This window comes from Propithecus coquereli, unplaced genomic scaffold (genome assembly GCF_000956105.1).
Source record: "Propithecus coquereli isolate 6110/MARCELLA unplaced genomic scaffold, Pcoq_1.0 Scaffold285, whole genome shotgun sequence".
NCBI classification, from domain to species: domain Eukaryota; kingdom Metazoa; phylum Chordata; class Mammalia; order Primates; family Indriidae; genus Propithecus; species Propithecus coquereli.
In genome coordinates, this window is record NW_012148452.1 from 493,791 (window position 1) to 509,423 (window position 15,633).

Below are 15,633 nucleotides of genomic sequence, written 5' to 3' on the forward strand. Positions count from 1 at the left end.
TTTTTTTTTCTTTTTTAGAGACAATCAGGCTGGAGTACAGTGGTGCAATCATAGCTCACTGCAGCCTCAGACTTCTGGCCTCAAGTGATCCTCCCACCTCCGCCTCCCAAAGCACTGGGATTACAGAATGAGCCACAATGAATGGTCCATACATTACTTTTCTGATCAGAAATAACAAAAAACTTCTAAAGAGAACAAAAGTGAGGGGGCAGGAATAGGAGCTGCCTCTGGAATAGCTTTTCTGGGTGATACTGAGGCAGGGGAGGAAAAGGGTTACATGTGCCTTACATTCATCCTCTCCTCTTCCTCTGTGCTGACCTGCACGATTTAGCTACCCTTGTTTATGGGGACTGCAAGACCCAGCTTAAATGCTAACTCTTCCAGGAAGCCGTCCCTGATTATCAAGTTCAGAGTGTTTGTTTAATGAGCATTTATTGAGAATTTCCTTTTATCAGACACTGTTAGGCACTGGAAATACAAAAGTGAGTAAGACACGGCCCCTGCCCTAATGGAATTTATTATTGAGTTGGAGAAATTGCCAAGTAAACAAATGATTGCAGTACAGACTTTAGTCTAGATGCCCCGAGGTCTCTTCCAAGTTGAAAAGCCTTCGATTCAATGAAGAAGGTCCTTGAAACTTCTAATTTCTTTTCATAGGCTGGGAGGAGGGCTTGGAGTAGTTCCTTAGTTTCCCCAGTATTAACTCCTGAATTGGCCTGGGCCCCCAAATGCAGGCCTTAATTCACTGGGCAGCAAGCTGTCCCTCTCAGGGGAAGATCCTGTGGAAGAGGCCAACATGTCAGTGTGTGGCCAGTTGGCTAAGTTGATGATAAAGCTGAGATTCACACTCACTGCCTATAGACCCGATAGCTTCTCCGACCTCCAAAGCCACAGCCCTCCAGGAGTCTTCCAGCCTATCTGGTCGTCCCTCAGGACACATGCCAGTGAGCACACAGGGAACACCTCAAATGCACAGAGGACTCAGGCAGCACTGGCCTGGGAGGGAGGAGACCCGAGTTCTAATCGCAGCACTGTCACTCTGCTCATGATATGACTTAGGACAATTACTTTCCCTGGGCCTCAGTTTTCTCACTTACAAAGTCAGAAGATGGGGATGACGGGGGCTGGGAGTGAGAGGTAGGCTCTTTTGGCTAACTAATTTCCAAAGATCCCTGCCGATCATCAGAGAATTTGCCCTTTTGTGAGGCAAACCCTGTTGCCTTGTTTCAGTCCAAGACATTCTATTCTCCCAATCAGTTTCTGACAGGGTATGAACACCAGAGCTTCTGAAATTTCCCTAGGAGTGGAGAAAGAAATGGAAAACAGCCAAATGCTCCTATTGCTTTATTCTAGAGTCCCCTGGCTGCCTACCTTGGCAGAGGAGGAGGTCACCTGGTACAAGCCCAAACTGGCTTAAGGCAACTTTAACCTCAAGAAAAAGGTCCAAATAATGTAACCCTTCTTACATCCCACTCCTAGAGGTGAGTAAAAATGAAAGAAGAATTCTTGTGAAGAGAACCCTTGAACAAAGAACACATTTTCATATCATTTCAGTCCAGTGTGGGCTTGTCAGTGTGTACTCAGCAAATGGCAGGTGTGCTCGTCGGCCTGAAGTGCCTGCCCTCCTGAATCCTCAGCCCATCACTGGGGCCGACACGAGCTTTATCTGCCCATGATTGAGCCCATGATGGGTTTGGGTGGTGTACTTTTTTTGGTTTGTACCAAGCTGGCCTTTTCCGTGTATCATCCTGTCCTGGTCTGCCTCTTTTGCATGTTTGGGCTAATCTTCTCCATATGTGTGTCTGGTTTGGCATGTGGGTCCCGACCTCCCGTGAGCAGGGCGAGGCTGCCTCAAAGTGCAGAGAGTTGCCACCCAGCCTGCCAGGCTCTGGAGCTGGGCCACAGGCCTCCTCTCTCTGGAAAGAGAGAGGCAGCACTGGCTCCGTGGAGAAGCACCCAGATGGGTTGTCTTTTGTGTTTCATAGGGCTTGAGAAGAAGGCATTCTTAGAACAGATACTGCCTGGTGACCCACCTAGAACAGAGTCTCACTAGGACAATGGGCCTAAGGTATGTCCAGCTTTCAGATAAGGAGTCCTCTAGGCCTTGAACTTCCTGCTCCCACTACCATCATCCCCTCTTCTGTCCCTTCACCATCCTAGAGATCATCTTCCTTCCCTTGGGAGCCCCTGCTCACCGTGTTTGTGAAGGGAAAATAGTTCACTGGTCAGATTTATGTCAAATAGTTCAATTTGACAGCAGAAAAAGAAATCTCAGGTGAAGAGTCTTATAATTTTTACAGAGTTCTTTCAAATTCATTACCTCTATTGATCCCCACACTATCCCGTGAAGTAGGAATTATTATCCCCATCTTAAAGGGGAGGCAGCTAAGGCTCAGAGAAGTCATGTTGCAAGTAAGGGCAGAGCCAGGACTATATCCTGGTTTCTTGACTCCAAGTTCAGCGCCCTTTCTAAAATACTGCCCTCCCCAAACCGACATGCTGCAGCTAGTAGCTCCATAAGCCCTTTCCCATAGACCCCATCAAAGTGCTTTTCCAGGGACCCTTCTATCTCCCTGAAGCCACCTCAAGCCCATTTCTAAACCTGCATTGGAAGATGGGTCGGAGGAGAAGCCTGTGTGAGCAGAGAAATGAAATCCTGTGTGAGGAACAAGTGTAGTACTGCACAGGGAGCAGCTGGCCCCTCAGACCTCGTCAGCCACCTCTGCCATGGCTGTTGGTCTTGGAAAAGCTCTATCTTTGGAGGAGCTTGTGCCCAGCGGCTGATCTTTACCTATCATCATCAGAGGGCGCCAGTCCTTATCTGGTAATAGCTGTTCATGACCTCAAGCCAGGCCCAGGACAAAATGAGACACTGTGAGGCAGGCAGGCCTCTGCCGCGTCATCACCAATAGCACAACTTCCCCTCAGCCCACACTCTGGTGCCCCAACCCTTACCAATCCCGTGCCTACCGCACGATGTATGCCAGCCCTTACTGCTATCCTGAGCCCAAGCGTCCCTGTTTTGCCCACAGCTTTATCAAATTCTCGAACCTCTCTGGTCCTTTGTTTCCCTGATGGATAGATGAGTCATCATCCATGGGTGTTCATCAATTCATTTATTCATTTATATTAATTCAACATACGATTTGGTGAGCCCCCAGTAGAGGCCCTGGAGATTCAGAAAGGTAGTCGGACACAATCTCAGCCCTCCAGGTGTTCACAGTCTAGCAAGGGAGACAGGTGTGTAAACAGTTGATCATAATACAGTAGGAACATCAGCAAAGAGCTTTCCAGGTCATGTCAAAGCCATCAACCTTAAAAGCTGTTGAAAGAAGGAGGTGTAGGGACCAATACTTCATTCTTTAGAGATCACGGAAAAAGACAAGGGTGAATTGGATGACCTTGGCCAAGTGACATAACTTCTCTAAGCCTCAATTTCCTTGTCTGTAATATGGGCTGGTAAAACCTGTTACAGGTGTATTGTAAGAATGATAATGTATACAATCATTGAGCCAATGCCTTATACATAGCAGGTCATAAGAGGGCAAAGGAGCCACAAAAAATATTGAATTTGGGAGACAAAAATAAATGTCACAGGGACAGTTCATTATAACAGCAATTCTTATTGCCTGGTAAACACTTGACCCATTTTGGGGCCTTAGCCCTGTGTGCTGAGGCTGAGACCTCTGCTGCAACTGAGTTGTTCTCTGGGTGGAGAGAACCTGAACCTGTATCCAGCCCGGGACCTCAGTCACCAATAAAGCTCTAGCAGCCCTGGCACTGCTGTCCCAGGGGCACCCGCAGCAGGCTGGACAGCTCTTCCTCAGGCACATCACTGCCCCCACCTTTAGCCTTGCATCGTTTTCAGCCCATTTCTTTTTCTCGCCAAGTTGACACGGGCAAACTGCCCTTTAGGGAGCCTCACTCTAGTCAAGTCGGCTTCCACTGAAGTCCCCAGGCCTTGTGTGTGCTCCATAAATTCAGAGCAGCAATTGCTTCCCAGGGGTGGGGAGGGACATTCCCCTCTGGCCTCACGTGCTGAGTCCTGCTCTCCAGGGCTGATTTACAGTATGTCCTTAGTCCAGGCGCCTAATTTTTCAGGACTGGCTCTTCTTCCCCTCTCACCCGAAACTGCTGTGTTCTGTCTGCTGGGTCTGACCAAAGGATCTGGCCCTTTTTTCCAGTTATAAGACTCTCAGCAAAGACCCCGATGTGCCCCTTGGCCGTTGCTCCTCTGGGGCTGCCTCAGACGCAGAAGCAGCAGGGAGTCGGGGCTCTGGGAGTCTGGTTTTGTTGGAGACCGTCCATTCCCCAGGGCTGCGCCTTCTCCCGTGGATGCTGACTGACTTCTGTGAAAAATGGCTTTCCGGCTTTGGGAATGAATTGCCTTTCATAGAGACTGGAAGAAGGGAGAAAAAGCAGCTTTCGGTTCAATTTGCTTCTCAGAAATGCACAAATACCAGTGTGGCCAGGAACACAAAGCACCAGCGTCTGAGCTGGAGAGTGGGCACCGGAGAGGGCACCACCCAGCCTGGCCGCTGTGGCCGCCTGCCGGGTTGAAGGCTGTCTTCAGACCCCCACCCCGGGGAGCCCTCTCTGCTGGCCCCGTCTCGGGACTCCTTCAGATCTAGGCCTTGTTGGCTCTCCTTTCGCACTGAAGCTCCCGGCGCCCTGCCCCAGTGGCGCTGCTCTGGATCAAGGCCTTGCTAAACTCTCAGCTCCCTGGTTTGCAAAGCAAACTTCAGCCTTTTACTATTTACCTTGGCAAGTCCAGGACCGGATTGATGATCTGTAAAGTGGATTTGTTATTTGGTTGTTTGCTTTGGCAGCTCTTGAAAGCACTCTGCTGATTACACTCCCAGATGTCATTGCATACATTACGCTGCTCTATAACGGGGCTTCGAACACTTTAATTTGAACTACAAATACTATTAAGCTTTTTGCACCTCTCCTGCCTTTAGTTCTTGGATATTAAATATCAGAACAGACAGCCTGCGTTCTCTTAGGCTTCTTACCCATCGTCTTGGTCAGCCTCCTCCGATGGAGAGCTTTGAGCTTTCCTCCTGTTTCTCTATGGGTCTTTCTAGAAACCTTACCCACCTATGCTCACCCCAAGCCCAGCAATGCTGGAAGCGCCTTGCCAACTTTTACGTAACAGGTAATCTGACTTTCCAGTTTGGAAGGTGCGTTGTGTTCATTCCAAGCCTGGCTTCCCCATGGTCACGGCCCTTTGTAGTTTGTCCTAGTGCTCCATTCCGTTCATCTACCAGGATTCTCTGTATCCTTTTTTGTTTGATTGTTTTAATGTTACTGACAACATTCTTTGGGGGAAGCTAGATTTGGGGGCATGAATTTATCGTGTCATTTTGCCCAGAGAGGACAATGGTTTTGCCTAAGGTTGCAGAAAAAAGGCAGCAGCAGAACTTTATACTTTCTGAACTCAGAGCCTGGTATTGCTGCCCCGGCTCCCCTTCTTGTGCTTTAGTTAGACTTTGCTCACCTGAGCGGATTAGCGCTGTGAGCCCCGCGGTGTCTGCAAATGGAGGCAGTTGCAGGTTCATGTGTCTTTGGGGGATTTTGGTGCAGAGTGTTGGCCATCCTGGCTAATGCGGGGGTGTATGACTCAGTGTTCTCCAAGGTAATTGCTTCTTCCTGTTGTAAATAAACCATTAGCTGGGGTCCTCACCTCAGGAAGCAATTTAAGGCCCAAGGGAGGTAGCCAAAGAAGTCAGCTCGCAGCCTCCTGGATGGCGGGGCTCAGCTCTGCCCGCAGCCCTTGGCCCTGGGTCTTCCCCTTGGAGCAACGAAGTGCTCCCGGGGCCAACCTCCTGACGGGCTTCCCTCGGCCTTTGACTGGCCAAACTCTGAGTGAACACCCTCTGTTTCTGTTACTCTCCAAAGAAAATGGCTATTTCTAGTACACCTAAACCGAATATTGGCGGGATTGTTTTTATTGTTGTTGTTTTTTCCTTTTCCTTTTGCTCTCACTCCTTAAAGGTCATTTTTTTTTTTGTCCACTCCCTCTCCTCTGGCCTTAAAATGTCCACAAGGTTCTTAGTTGAAACCTTCTAGCATTTCACAAGCTTTAAAGACAGAGAAAGTCTTCCTGGTATCAGCAATTTGTGGCATGCCTGTGAATACTTCCATTAACCCTTATACCAATCCTGCAAGGAAGATAGCTCTGTGCCCATTTTATAGCTGAGGAAACCAGGGCTCAGAGAGGCAAAGTATCTTGTCCACTATTGCACAGCTATGGGAGGACGGAGACTTAACAGCCAGATCTGTCTGTGCGGCCTCTCCCTGATGGTTAGGTCTGCTTGTTAGACTTAGGAACTGCAGTATCCCTTCTATGTTGTAAGCACCTCAAAGGGAGGTTGGATGTCACCTTTAATGTTGTATCTCAGTCACTAGTACTGGGCCCAGCCTATTTTAGGTGCCCAATAAATGTGTGTTGCATGAATAACCATAAATCCACTGAAGTGGTTCTGATTTTAAATAACAATGCCTTCTCTGTGGCCAGTCTCTCTCAGGGGCGGAAGAGGGGAGGGGATGAACACTTTCAACTTTGAAATATTTCAGTTGAAGAAGTTAATTCACTTTGTAAGTTTACTTTAGGAGTAGAGATTATTGCAGTATTTTTGGCCACCACTCTCAAATTCTTCTAAACCTTTACTATAATAAGCAAATTGAGCAGATTAAGGACATACTTAACTGCCAAATGGTGTTCTGAACTGTGTAAAGTTACCCAGAGTAGCTTTTTTTTCTTATATGAAAGATTGTGTGGGTTCTGTGAACTTCTCTGCTTTTTTTAGCTCTTCCTGTTTTATTGTGTTTGAAGTATCTTTGTGGTGACCTGTTGGGATTGGATTCTTCCATATGGAAGTGTTTCTTTAACTTTTTAATCATTTCTTTTGGGAAGTGGAAGGTTAGGGGTAGCAGATGTTTCTCTGGCATTGTTTGCTGAGTGGAGGTAGAGGCTTTTGGAGCTGCGAGTCAGGCTAGATCCAGCCTAGGAGAAGGCCCATCCCAGGGATAGGAGGCCTCCCGTCACCATCGGATCTGGCAAACCAGGCCTGTGTGGGAATAGTAGCTCCTTCTGTCCTCACCCTGACTAATGCCTTTTCCATTTCCCAGGAAGAATACATTTTCCCCTGTGACACTGAGAGTTATTTTTTTCAGTGTCCCAAGGCATATCCTTATCAGTCTTCAAATGGGAAGCCTGTCTGGTGCCCCTACCAAAGGGAAAAAAAAAAAAGGAAAAATAACAAATAAAATGAATCCTTGTTTCTCTACTCTGTGGTAGCCACGTCCCTCTTCATACCCCATTTCTCAGTTAGCCAAAATTTAACATCTTGGTTTCAGGAAAAAAAAAAAATTGTAAAAACCCATCTGACTCTCCCATTTTCTTATGTTCTGTTGGACTCTATTACTCACCAGTGACATGTAACCTCCTGAGAAGGTTGTTCTGTGGAGGTTGCGGTAGGTCGTGGTTGGCAGTCATCTTCCACAGCTCTTAGCCTGAACACAGATTCTGACAGTGGCAGTTGCCCGTTGCCCTTGGCCTATTTTACCATCCCCAGTGTCCACCTGTCATTCATCCCCAGGTCACACCTGAAAAGCCAATGAAGAAAGGGTTTTGTTTCAGTGAGTGAGAGCCCCGGGCTCACTTTGGATGCCGGGGGTAAGGATACAGTGGGAAATGGAAGGACAGGGCCTAGTGGAGCTCAGACTAGGACTTCCCTTGGCATTCTAATCCTTTCTTGACCAGACCAAGACTTTTCATATAAATTGGGAATCTCTCCATTTAAGGACTGAGAGGAATAGAAGAGTAGTCAGTAGAAGAGACTGAGAAGTAGCAACCAGAAAGATGGGAGGAAAACCAGATGAGTGTGTTGTCTTAAAAGCCAAGTAAAGAGAGGAATCGACTGTGGCATATGCACACCTGACCTGCTGATGGATGAGGTCAGATGGTAACTGGGAAGTGACCGTGGGGTTTAATAATGTGGAGGTCATTAACTTTGGAAGAGCAGTTTCAGTAGAGACGTAGGGGCAGAACCTGACTGGAGTGGGTTCAGAGGTAGAAAGGGAGGAAAGCAATTGTAGACAGCAAGTCCAGACATCTCTTTCAAGAAGTTTTGATGAAGGGAAGGGGAGAAATGAGGCTGTAACTAGAGGAGGAAATGGGGTCAAGAGAGTCTTTTTTTTTTAAATGAAAGAAACACTAGCATAATTATGGCAAGGGGTGGGGTCTAATGCATAGATGGAGGGATTGGTGGAAGAAAGGGAGATTGTATATACCCAGATGTGGATGGGTAGGTGGATACAGTGATGGGACCTTAAATCCTCTTCTAATTGTTTATTTTCTTGATGAAGTAGTAATCTAAGACCTCAGTTGAATGTGAGAATGGTGGAGAAGGTATTGGAAGTTTGACGATTGAGGAGAAACTATGAAGTAATCATCTAGGAGAGTAAAAGAGTAAATGGACTCAGGAAATATGGTTAGAGGGCAGCATTGAAGGTTCATTTGAAGTTATTGATCATAAATTTAAGGTAAGACCAGTTAGCATGGTGTGTCTTTTTTTCCAGCTATGAGTCGTTGCATGGGGACAGGGCGTGGACAGAGAGTTGGATTTAACGAGGTGGTGGTTTCAGCAGGAAAGGATAGTGGGGTGGGGGGGAAGAAATATGCAGAAGTTGTGAGTTTGTGCAGGGGATTGAGTGTAACAATTGAATGTGTGGGGAGGGGCCATGGAAAGCAGGCAGGATCATGGATCATGGCCCCCGGCAAGGCTGAAGGCCAGTTAGAGTTGGATTACTGGAGGCCGAGGACTGGAGAATTAGGAGGTGGTGGTCATAGTGGGATAGTTGAGATTGAGATTGGGACAAAGTTTGCAGTTATTGGTAATTCTGTCAGAGGAATGGCCATGGCAGTGAGCGGCCGAGGTAAAGAACAGGAACACCGGGAGAGAGGAGGGCCAGAACGAGAGAGGCCAGGTTGTTGGGAGGATCATGCATGTGACTTATGACAGGATTAGTGCTGTGACACTTAAGGAGTGGCAGTGAACCAGGAGCTATAATCTCTAAGGAGTAAGTGATCAGGCTGAGGGGCTGGGGATGGGCACAGGAACGGGGCTATAGCAAGAAGGGGTAGTGGGCGGTATAATCTCAGGACACGAGAGTCATGAAATGAGGAAAAGTCTGCATCTGTGAGGAGCAGGGAGGACATCAGCTCCACCCCAGGGTCTAAGGGATGAGGGAGAGAGACCAGCCACCACAGGAGAGGACTGCTGGGCTGGCAGTGTCCTCAGAGGAGAGCCTAGTATTCCTCAAAAGACATCGCTTTAGAATTTATGGAGAGCAAGTGTGTGTACTCTTTCTATTTTATTTATTTCAACGACCCTGCAAGTCGGAAGGCAGATATCATTATCTCCATTATACATAGAAGGACACGGAAGCTTACAGAGGCAAAGTCTTCGTGTAGCGGCACCAGCTAGTTGGTGATGGATCCGGGTCTTCTGACTCCAAGTCCAGTGCTCCTTCCACAGATCATACTCCTTCCTTTAGGAGGCCAGCATAAAAAGCCCATAAAAACACACTTCATTCCAAGTTGCAACTGAAAAACACACTCGATTCAAAGTCCCAACTATGGTTATCACACTGCCTAGTGTGAGATTCAGCTCCCAAAGATAGGTTCAGGGAAGGAGCGATCATTTGATCTATTCTCTGTGATACCAACAATATCTTTTTTTTTTTTTTTTTGAGACAGAGTCTCACTCTGTTGCCCGGGCTAGAGTGCCGTGGCGTCAGCCTAGCTCACAGCAACCTCAAACTCCTGGGCTCAACTGATCCTTCTGCCTCGGCCTCCCGAGTAGCTGGGACTACAGGCATGCGCCACCATGCCCAGCTAATTTTTATGTATATATATTTTTAGTTGTCCAGATCATTTCTTTCTATTTTTTCATAGAGATGGGGTCTCGCTCTTGCTCAGGCTAGTCTCGAACTCCTGACCTTGAGCAATCCACCCGCCTTGGCCTCCCGGAGTGCTAGGATTACAGGCGTGAGCCACCACACCTGGCCCCAAAAATATCTTAAACCAAGCAGCCAGTAAAAGGACACAAGTGGACATTCCCTTTCAGGGATGATTTGGATAATAATTCTTGAATGGAAATGATATGACATTTTAGTTTTAAGGAATTTAGGTATCTAAGAACACACCTAGGCCACAGCTTTATAGCAACAATTGACAGAAAAGTGATCACGAGATGTAGACAGACAATTGACCTTGACGAAATCGTGAACTTAGGGCAGTGATTTAGGGCTTGGTCCTTAGGAATGTTGTTCCCTTCTTGATCGTCAGGGTGTGAGGTGGTAGGGCTGTCGAGGACTCTGCTGACTGCCAAGTTACCTCATCCCTCCTTCCTCACTGGGCCAGCGACTCGAATGGGTAGAGAGAGCCCCAGCATGAAGGCGGCCTCAGTGGCTCGTTCACTCAGTAGCCATGCGTTGGTCACCTCCTACAGTGCTGCATGTCCAGAGACGAACACCACACTATAGACATAAATGCAGTGACAGGCTATAGGTTTCCCTTCATGCACTGTACGAAGAGATTTCTCTGAAACGGAAGTGAGAAAGTAACTGCTTAGCTACATTATCCTATTTTCCCAGCCTACCAGGCCACCAAAGAGGGTCAGTTCATGGAGGGTAGGCACCAAATGCCTCTGTCAGTCCTCTCTGCCTTGGTCCTTCATAAGCACGTTGGCCTAGGCTCTGAACGGAAAGACGTAGGTAGGTGTGCATCCTGCTATGTGCCAGTGGTCCCAGGTCAGGACACACTGACCTGGACAGGAGCAGAGATCTGGTCACGGTTTATAGCAGCAGGAAGTGCCTCAGAATCACCTGATGAGCTTTTTAAAGATACAGATGCCCAGGCCCTGATCTTATGCCCCAGAAATTCTGATTATGGTCTGAGACGGGCCTGCACCCCCAAATATTTGAAAAGCTCACTAATGGATGTGTAGCCCTGGTAGAGCACCACCAGTTGAGGAAGTATATGCGCAGGTTTGTGCCGGACAACTAGATGGCAGGATAACGAGCATCCCCTGCCATTCCCCTACCACGTCTGAGTGTGATCAGATGTCTCTCCTGACAGATTCCCTTCTCAATATTATCCTCTAGGAACTTGTGATTATCCTCCGTCTAAGTCAAAAGCAGCTTAATTCCTCTAAAAACAGTGCCAGTTGGGCATTTTGCCTGGAAAGAGAGAAGCGAATCTGTGTCAGCGTCTTTGCTCAGTTCAGCCCTGCAGCCGCCATGGGGACACCCTCTGTGTGTGGACGGCCTCCTCCCTTTCGCTTCCTTTCACAGGGTCCAAGCTTTGTTTGGCGCTTGGTTGGTGAAGTCAGGTTGTTCCAGCAGGACTGGGGGCCTGGCTGGATATAGGCTTGGGTATAGTTGGCCTGATGAAATGTGGTTGGCCAGAAGGCACTAGGTGGGCTAGGATAAGAGTCAGCAGTAAGATCAGAGAGCAGGAAGACTGGGGTCAGGAGCCTGGGGAGCAGGCTGAGGCCGCAGCCAGACGAGCACAAAGCTGCAATCCAGGAGAACACTGCAACTGAATCTAAGAGAGGCCTCACGGAGGTGGAACATATGAACCCTCTTTGCATAGAGGAAACTGAGTTCACCTGCCTGAATCATTCCTTGACATTAAATCCCCCTGGTCTTAAAGGGCCAACCTCCTACCAGTTGCTTCTCCTTTGTCAGAGACAGGGCCTCTTCATCCAAGACCCTGTGGGGAGGGCTGAGCCGTTGCATCACGAAACCTGCTGCAGTTGACTCTGGGACTCCTTGTCAAGATCGATTCCCTCTCAGGCCCAGCTTCGTCTTCACTGGGAGTTTTTCCCTCTGTGCACTGATATTAGTGTCCTATTGACATCTAAGATCCTTGATTCTCTGGGACCAATACGGAGACATTAAAGAAAGTGGGTCCTAAGTTTTAAGGATACCATAGAGAACAAGACAGATGATATCTCTGCTCTTGTGGGGCTTACATTCTAGAAGAGGAAACAGGCAGACCAGCAGTAACCTTGGAGCATGTTATGTGCTGACAGGGTAGCGGCAGGAGCACCTGACCTAATCTAGGGGAGGATCAGGGAAGGCTTTCCAGAAGAAGTTCTATTTAAGCTACAATGAAGGGATGAGAAAGGCAAAGATGTACAGGCCAGCGGTGAAAGGAAGCACAGCATATGGAGGAGCTGAGGCTCGTTCTGGCTCACCTACAGGAAGGGGCTGGGGAGAGGTGACCCTGGAGCAGTGGGCAAAGCCCAGGTCATCAAGGAACTTGGTAGCCATGGCAAAGAGTTGAGATGCCATCTAGCCCCTTGTTCACCACCATGGATGGATATTTTCTGGTTACTGGATGACTCTGCAAGACACAGAGACACGTATCTCTCAGGAAAAATAGCTGCTCTGACCCTTCTCGTTTGAAGGAGACACAGGGTAACCTGGATTATAAACCACCTGCCTGGGGCAGGGGTTCACCTGCCGTAATCATCTTCTTCCACCTTAGGATGCCACTCAGCCTCACACAGCACCAGCTAGCTGATGAAGAATAGAAGTGACAAGGGCAAAATAAAAATCTCTCCAGAATGTATTCAGTGGGAAACTAAAGACAGAAGAGCTGTTCTCTTGTTCCAGCCAACACTCCCACACCCGCTTTCCCTCATCAGAGGAGACTCTGCCCCTGCTATGCCTGAATGGCTGGCTGGGCGATTCTTCAGGGGCTGTGTTATATGCTTGTCATTCCTACACTGGGTCACTTTTAAGATGCATAGACTTCTGAATCTTTAAAAGAAAGAACTAGAAAGGAAATCCCAAAGGCAGTTAGTTGGCAGGTCATCTGCTGAGAATGAGGAGAGTTGTGACAGATTTAGGGAGCTTGAGGAGAGGGGGAAATACAGAAGGGAACTGACCAGGAACCAACGTAAAGAGAAAGAACTAACTAAAGGTTGAGAAGCAGGGAGGGCCTGGCTGATAAATTTGTCATGGTGCCAGTTGACACAACAAGTATGGGACTTTCTCCAGCACAGCTCAGCAGCCCAAGAGCAGGAAAGAGGAATTAGATGGTTGGAGGGATCCTCCTGGATGGGCCTGGCAAAGCAAGAGGAGAAATAGACCAGGAGGAGCAGTGGTGGGGGCAGGGGGAGGACTTGGGGAGCTGTTAGCGGACCCATGAGCCCTGAACACTGGGATGGGTGGTGAAGAAGTGTCACCAGGAAGAAGCCAGGGTATTGGGATAATAGCGAGGGCTCTGGGGGCTGGCAGGCCCAATGAGGTCAAGGAGCATTACTAGTAAGAATGAGAAAGTGAGGAATAGGAAGTTTCATGATGAAAATGTGGGATTTCTAAGCTTAAAACACTAGAAGTGCCAATTGCAGACAATGTCAAAATCCAGGCAAGTGAATTGTTGGAGTGAAGGTGAAAGTCATTGGTGTGTGGAGGTTGGTGGATTTCAAGGCCAAGAGTGTTGTTTGGGCCATGCATTTGGCAGGAGTGGTTGAGGAGGTGACAGTGGTGTGTAGGTGCCAGAGTCCTTGTGGAAGTCAAGGGACCGATTTAGAAGGTGTGCAGAGTCCAGTGGTGAGAATGAGGAGCCCTGTGAGCTCGGAGCTTCGCTCCTGCCTGGAAGATCATTCCGTGGAGGAGGTAATGCCATTCACAAAGAGCATTTGCATTCCTTTGGAGAAGAACGTACTTCCTTTTATTGTCAGGTCATTGTTAGTGTGATTGAAAAATCGGGAGAAAACTTTGTAAATGCCTGAAAGGAATACTATATGAGATGTCTAAAGTCCTGGCCTCTGGGTCCAACTCTGTAGCCTAATACAGTCTGCCTTGGCTTCTTTCTGAAACAAAGTCTTCAAGGGTCAGGGGGAGGGGTAGCACATTTAAGCATTTACTGTGTATCAGACAGTGTGCTGAGCCCATTCATTTAAGCCTTAGTATATTTTATTATTCTCATTTTGTAGATGTATAAATTGAGCCAAGAGAGGTAAATAATTTGCCCAAGGTCATGCAACTACTGCATGACAGAACAAGGGCCCTGAAGCCTGAGCCCTTAGCCATTTCCTATGTTGCCTCTGTTAGGCTTTGCAAATATGAAAACACGATAAAATGCTCAGTGCTAAGCTGAGGCGAAGACACGAAAGCAAATCACTTCACCACAATCCCCTATGCACATGTACAAGGGTTGACAGGTGCCGTGGGGAGGCAGTAGAGGGACCGATTCCCCACCCAGGGTGACTCCAGGAAGGCTTCGCAGAGGAGCTCACGCTTAGGATGAGTCTTGAGTCTTCAGGAGGCAGCTTGTTGTGTCACTTGGTGCCTCTTCTCTGATGGTCTGAAATTTGCCGGATCACTTGTCATCTCCGTGTTCTGTTTGGTCCCTTGGGACCACAAAAAATAATCCATTCCCTTTTCCATAAAATCACTCTTCAAATATGGGAACAAAGAGACTACAGCTTTCTTACTCTTTTTCCTAGGTTAAATAACGTTGATTTCTTCCTTCCCTCTACCTACTAGGTGCCAGGAACTGAGGCACTGTGCTATGCGTTGGGGACAGAGAGATCTAAAAAACAAACAAAAAACCAAAACAAAAAAGGCAGATGTTTGCCTTCAGGAACTTACAGTCTATCTAGTGAGAAAGATAGGCCAGAAAAGATTTTGTTGCTCTTGTTTGTAGTCTGTCTCCTTTGCCAAAATTCCCAGCCCCCAGCATAGTGGCTGGAGCATAGTAGACACCATTGTGTGTGTTGTTTAATTGATCACACTATGGTACTAAGAGAAGGTAAGCCTGAGGTGTTGAGAGGCCTGTTGGAAGGCCTAAGTCAGACCCAGAAGGGGAGTGATAGACTTGCAGCTGACCTCAGTCCTCAGGATGAATAGACCTTAACCAGGGGAGAACGCTGGAGACAGGGGGAGCAGCAGATGCAGGGGCACGGGAGACAAGGCTCAAGGTGGGGCATGGTGTGCAGAGTCTGGAGAGCAGGTGGGGCCAGATGACAGACAGTTGTGCTAAGAAGATTGGGCTTAATCCTGAGGACAGATGAGTAAAATGCTCAGATTTGCACTGTAGAAATAGGCAGGAAGACCAGTGTAAAGATTGTTGGAATAATCCCAATGAGAACTGGTAAGAGCCTAAGCCTGGTGTCTGTAAAGAGTAGGGGACAGATTCAAGGGGGCTTAGGAAGTAAAATCCACAAGCCTGACTGATCAGCTGGATGTAGGGGGAAGGAAAGGGAGGAGTCTAGCTGGGGTAACTGAGAAGACAGTGTTGCCATTCACTTAGGTAGGGCTAGAGAAGGAAGAGCAAGTGCTGGACAAGTGAGGTAATGCGTTTGCTTTGGAGATGTTGAGCTGGAGATGCTGTGAACCATCCAGGTGAGGGTGTTTGGTCTTACGCAAATGGATTTGGAGCCCAGGAGAGAACTGAATTAGAGGTGTGGTTTTGGAAGTCAGTAGCATGTAAGTGGTGTTTGTAACTATTGGAGTGGAAGAGCTCCCCCAAGGAAAATGTACAGAGAAAGAAGAGAAGAGGGCTGAGGGCAGAAATGTTGGTGCTTAGAAGCATCAAAATTTGAG

The 15,633-nt window shown here is 47.9% G+C and overlaps 1 protein-coding gene across 3 annotated transcripts in view; it reads left to right on the top strand.

Moving 5' to 3' along the window:
• Window positions 1-15,633, top strand: part of BCAS3 (breast carcinoma amplified sequence 3) — a 507,686-nt gene that overhangs the window by 452,990 nt on the left and 39,063 nt on the right. The window lies entirely within an intron of this gene.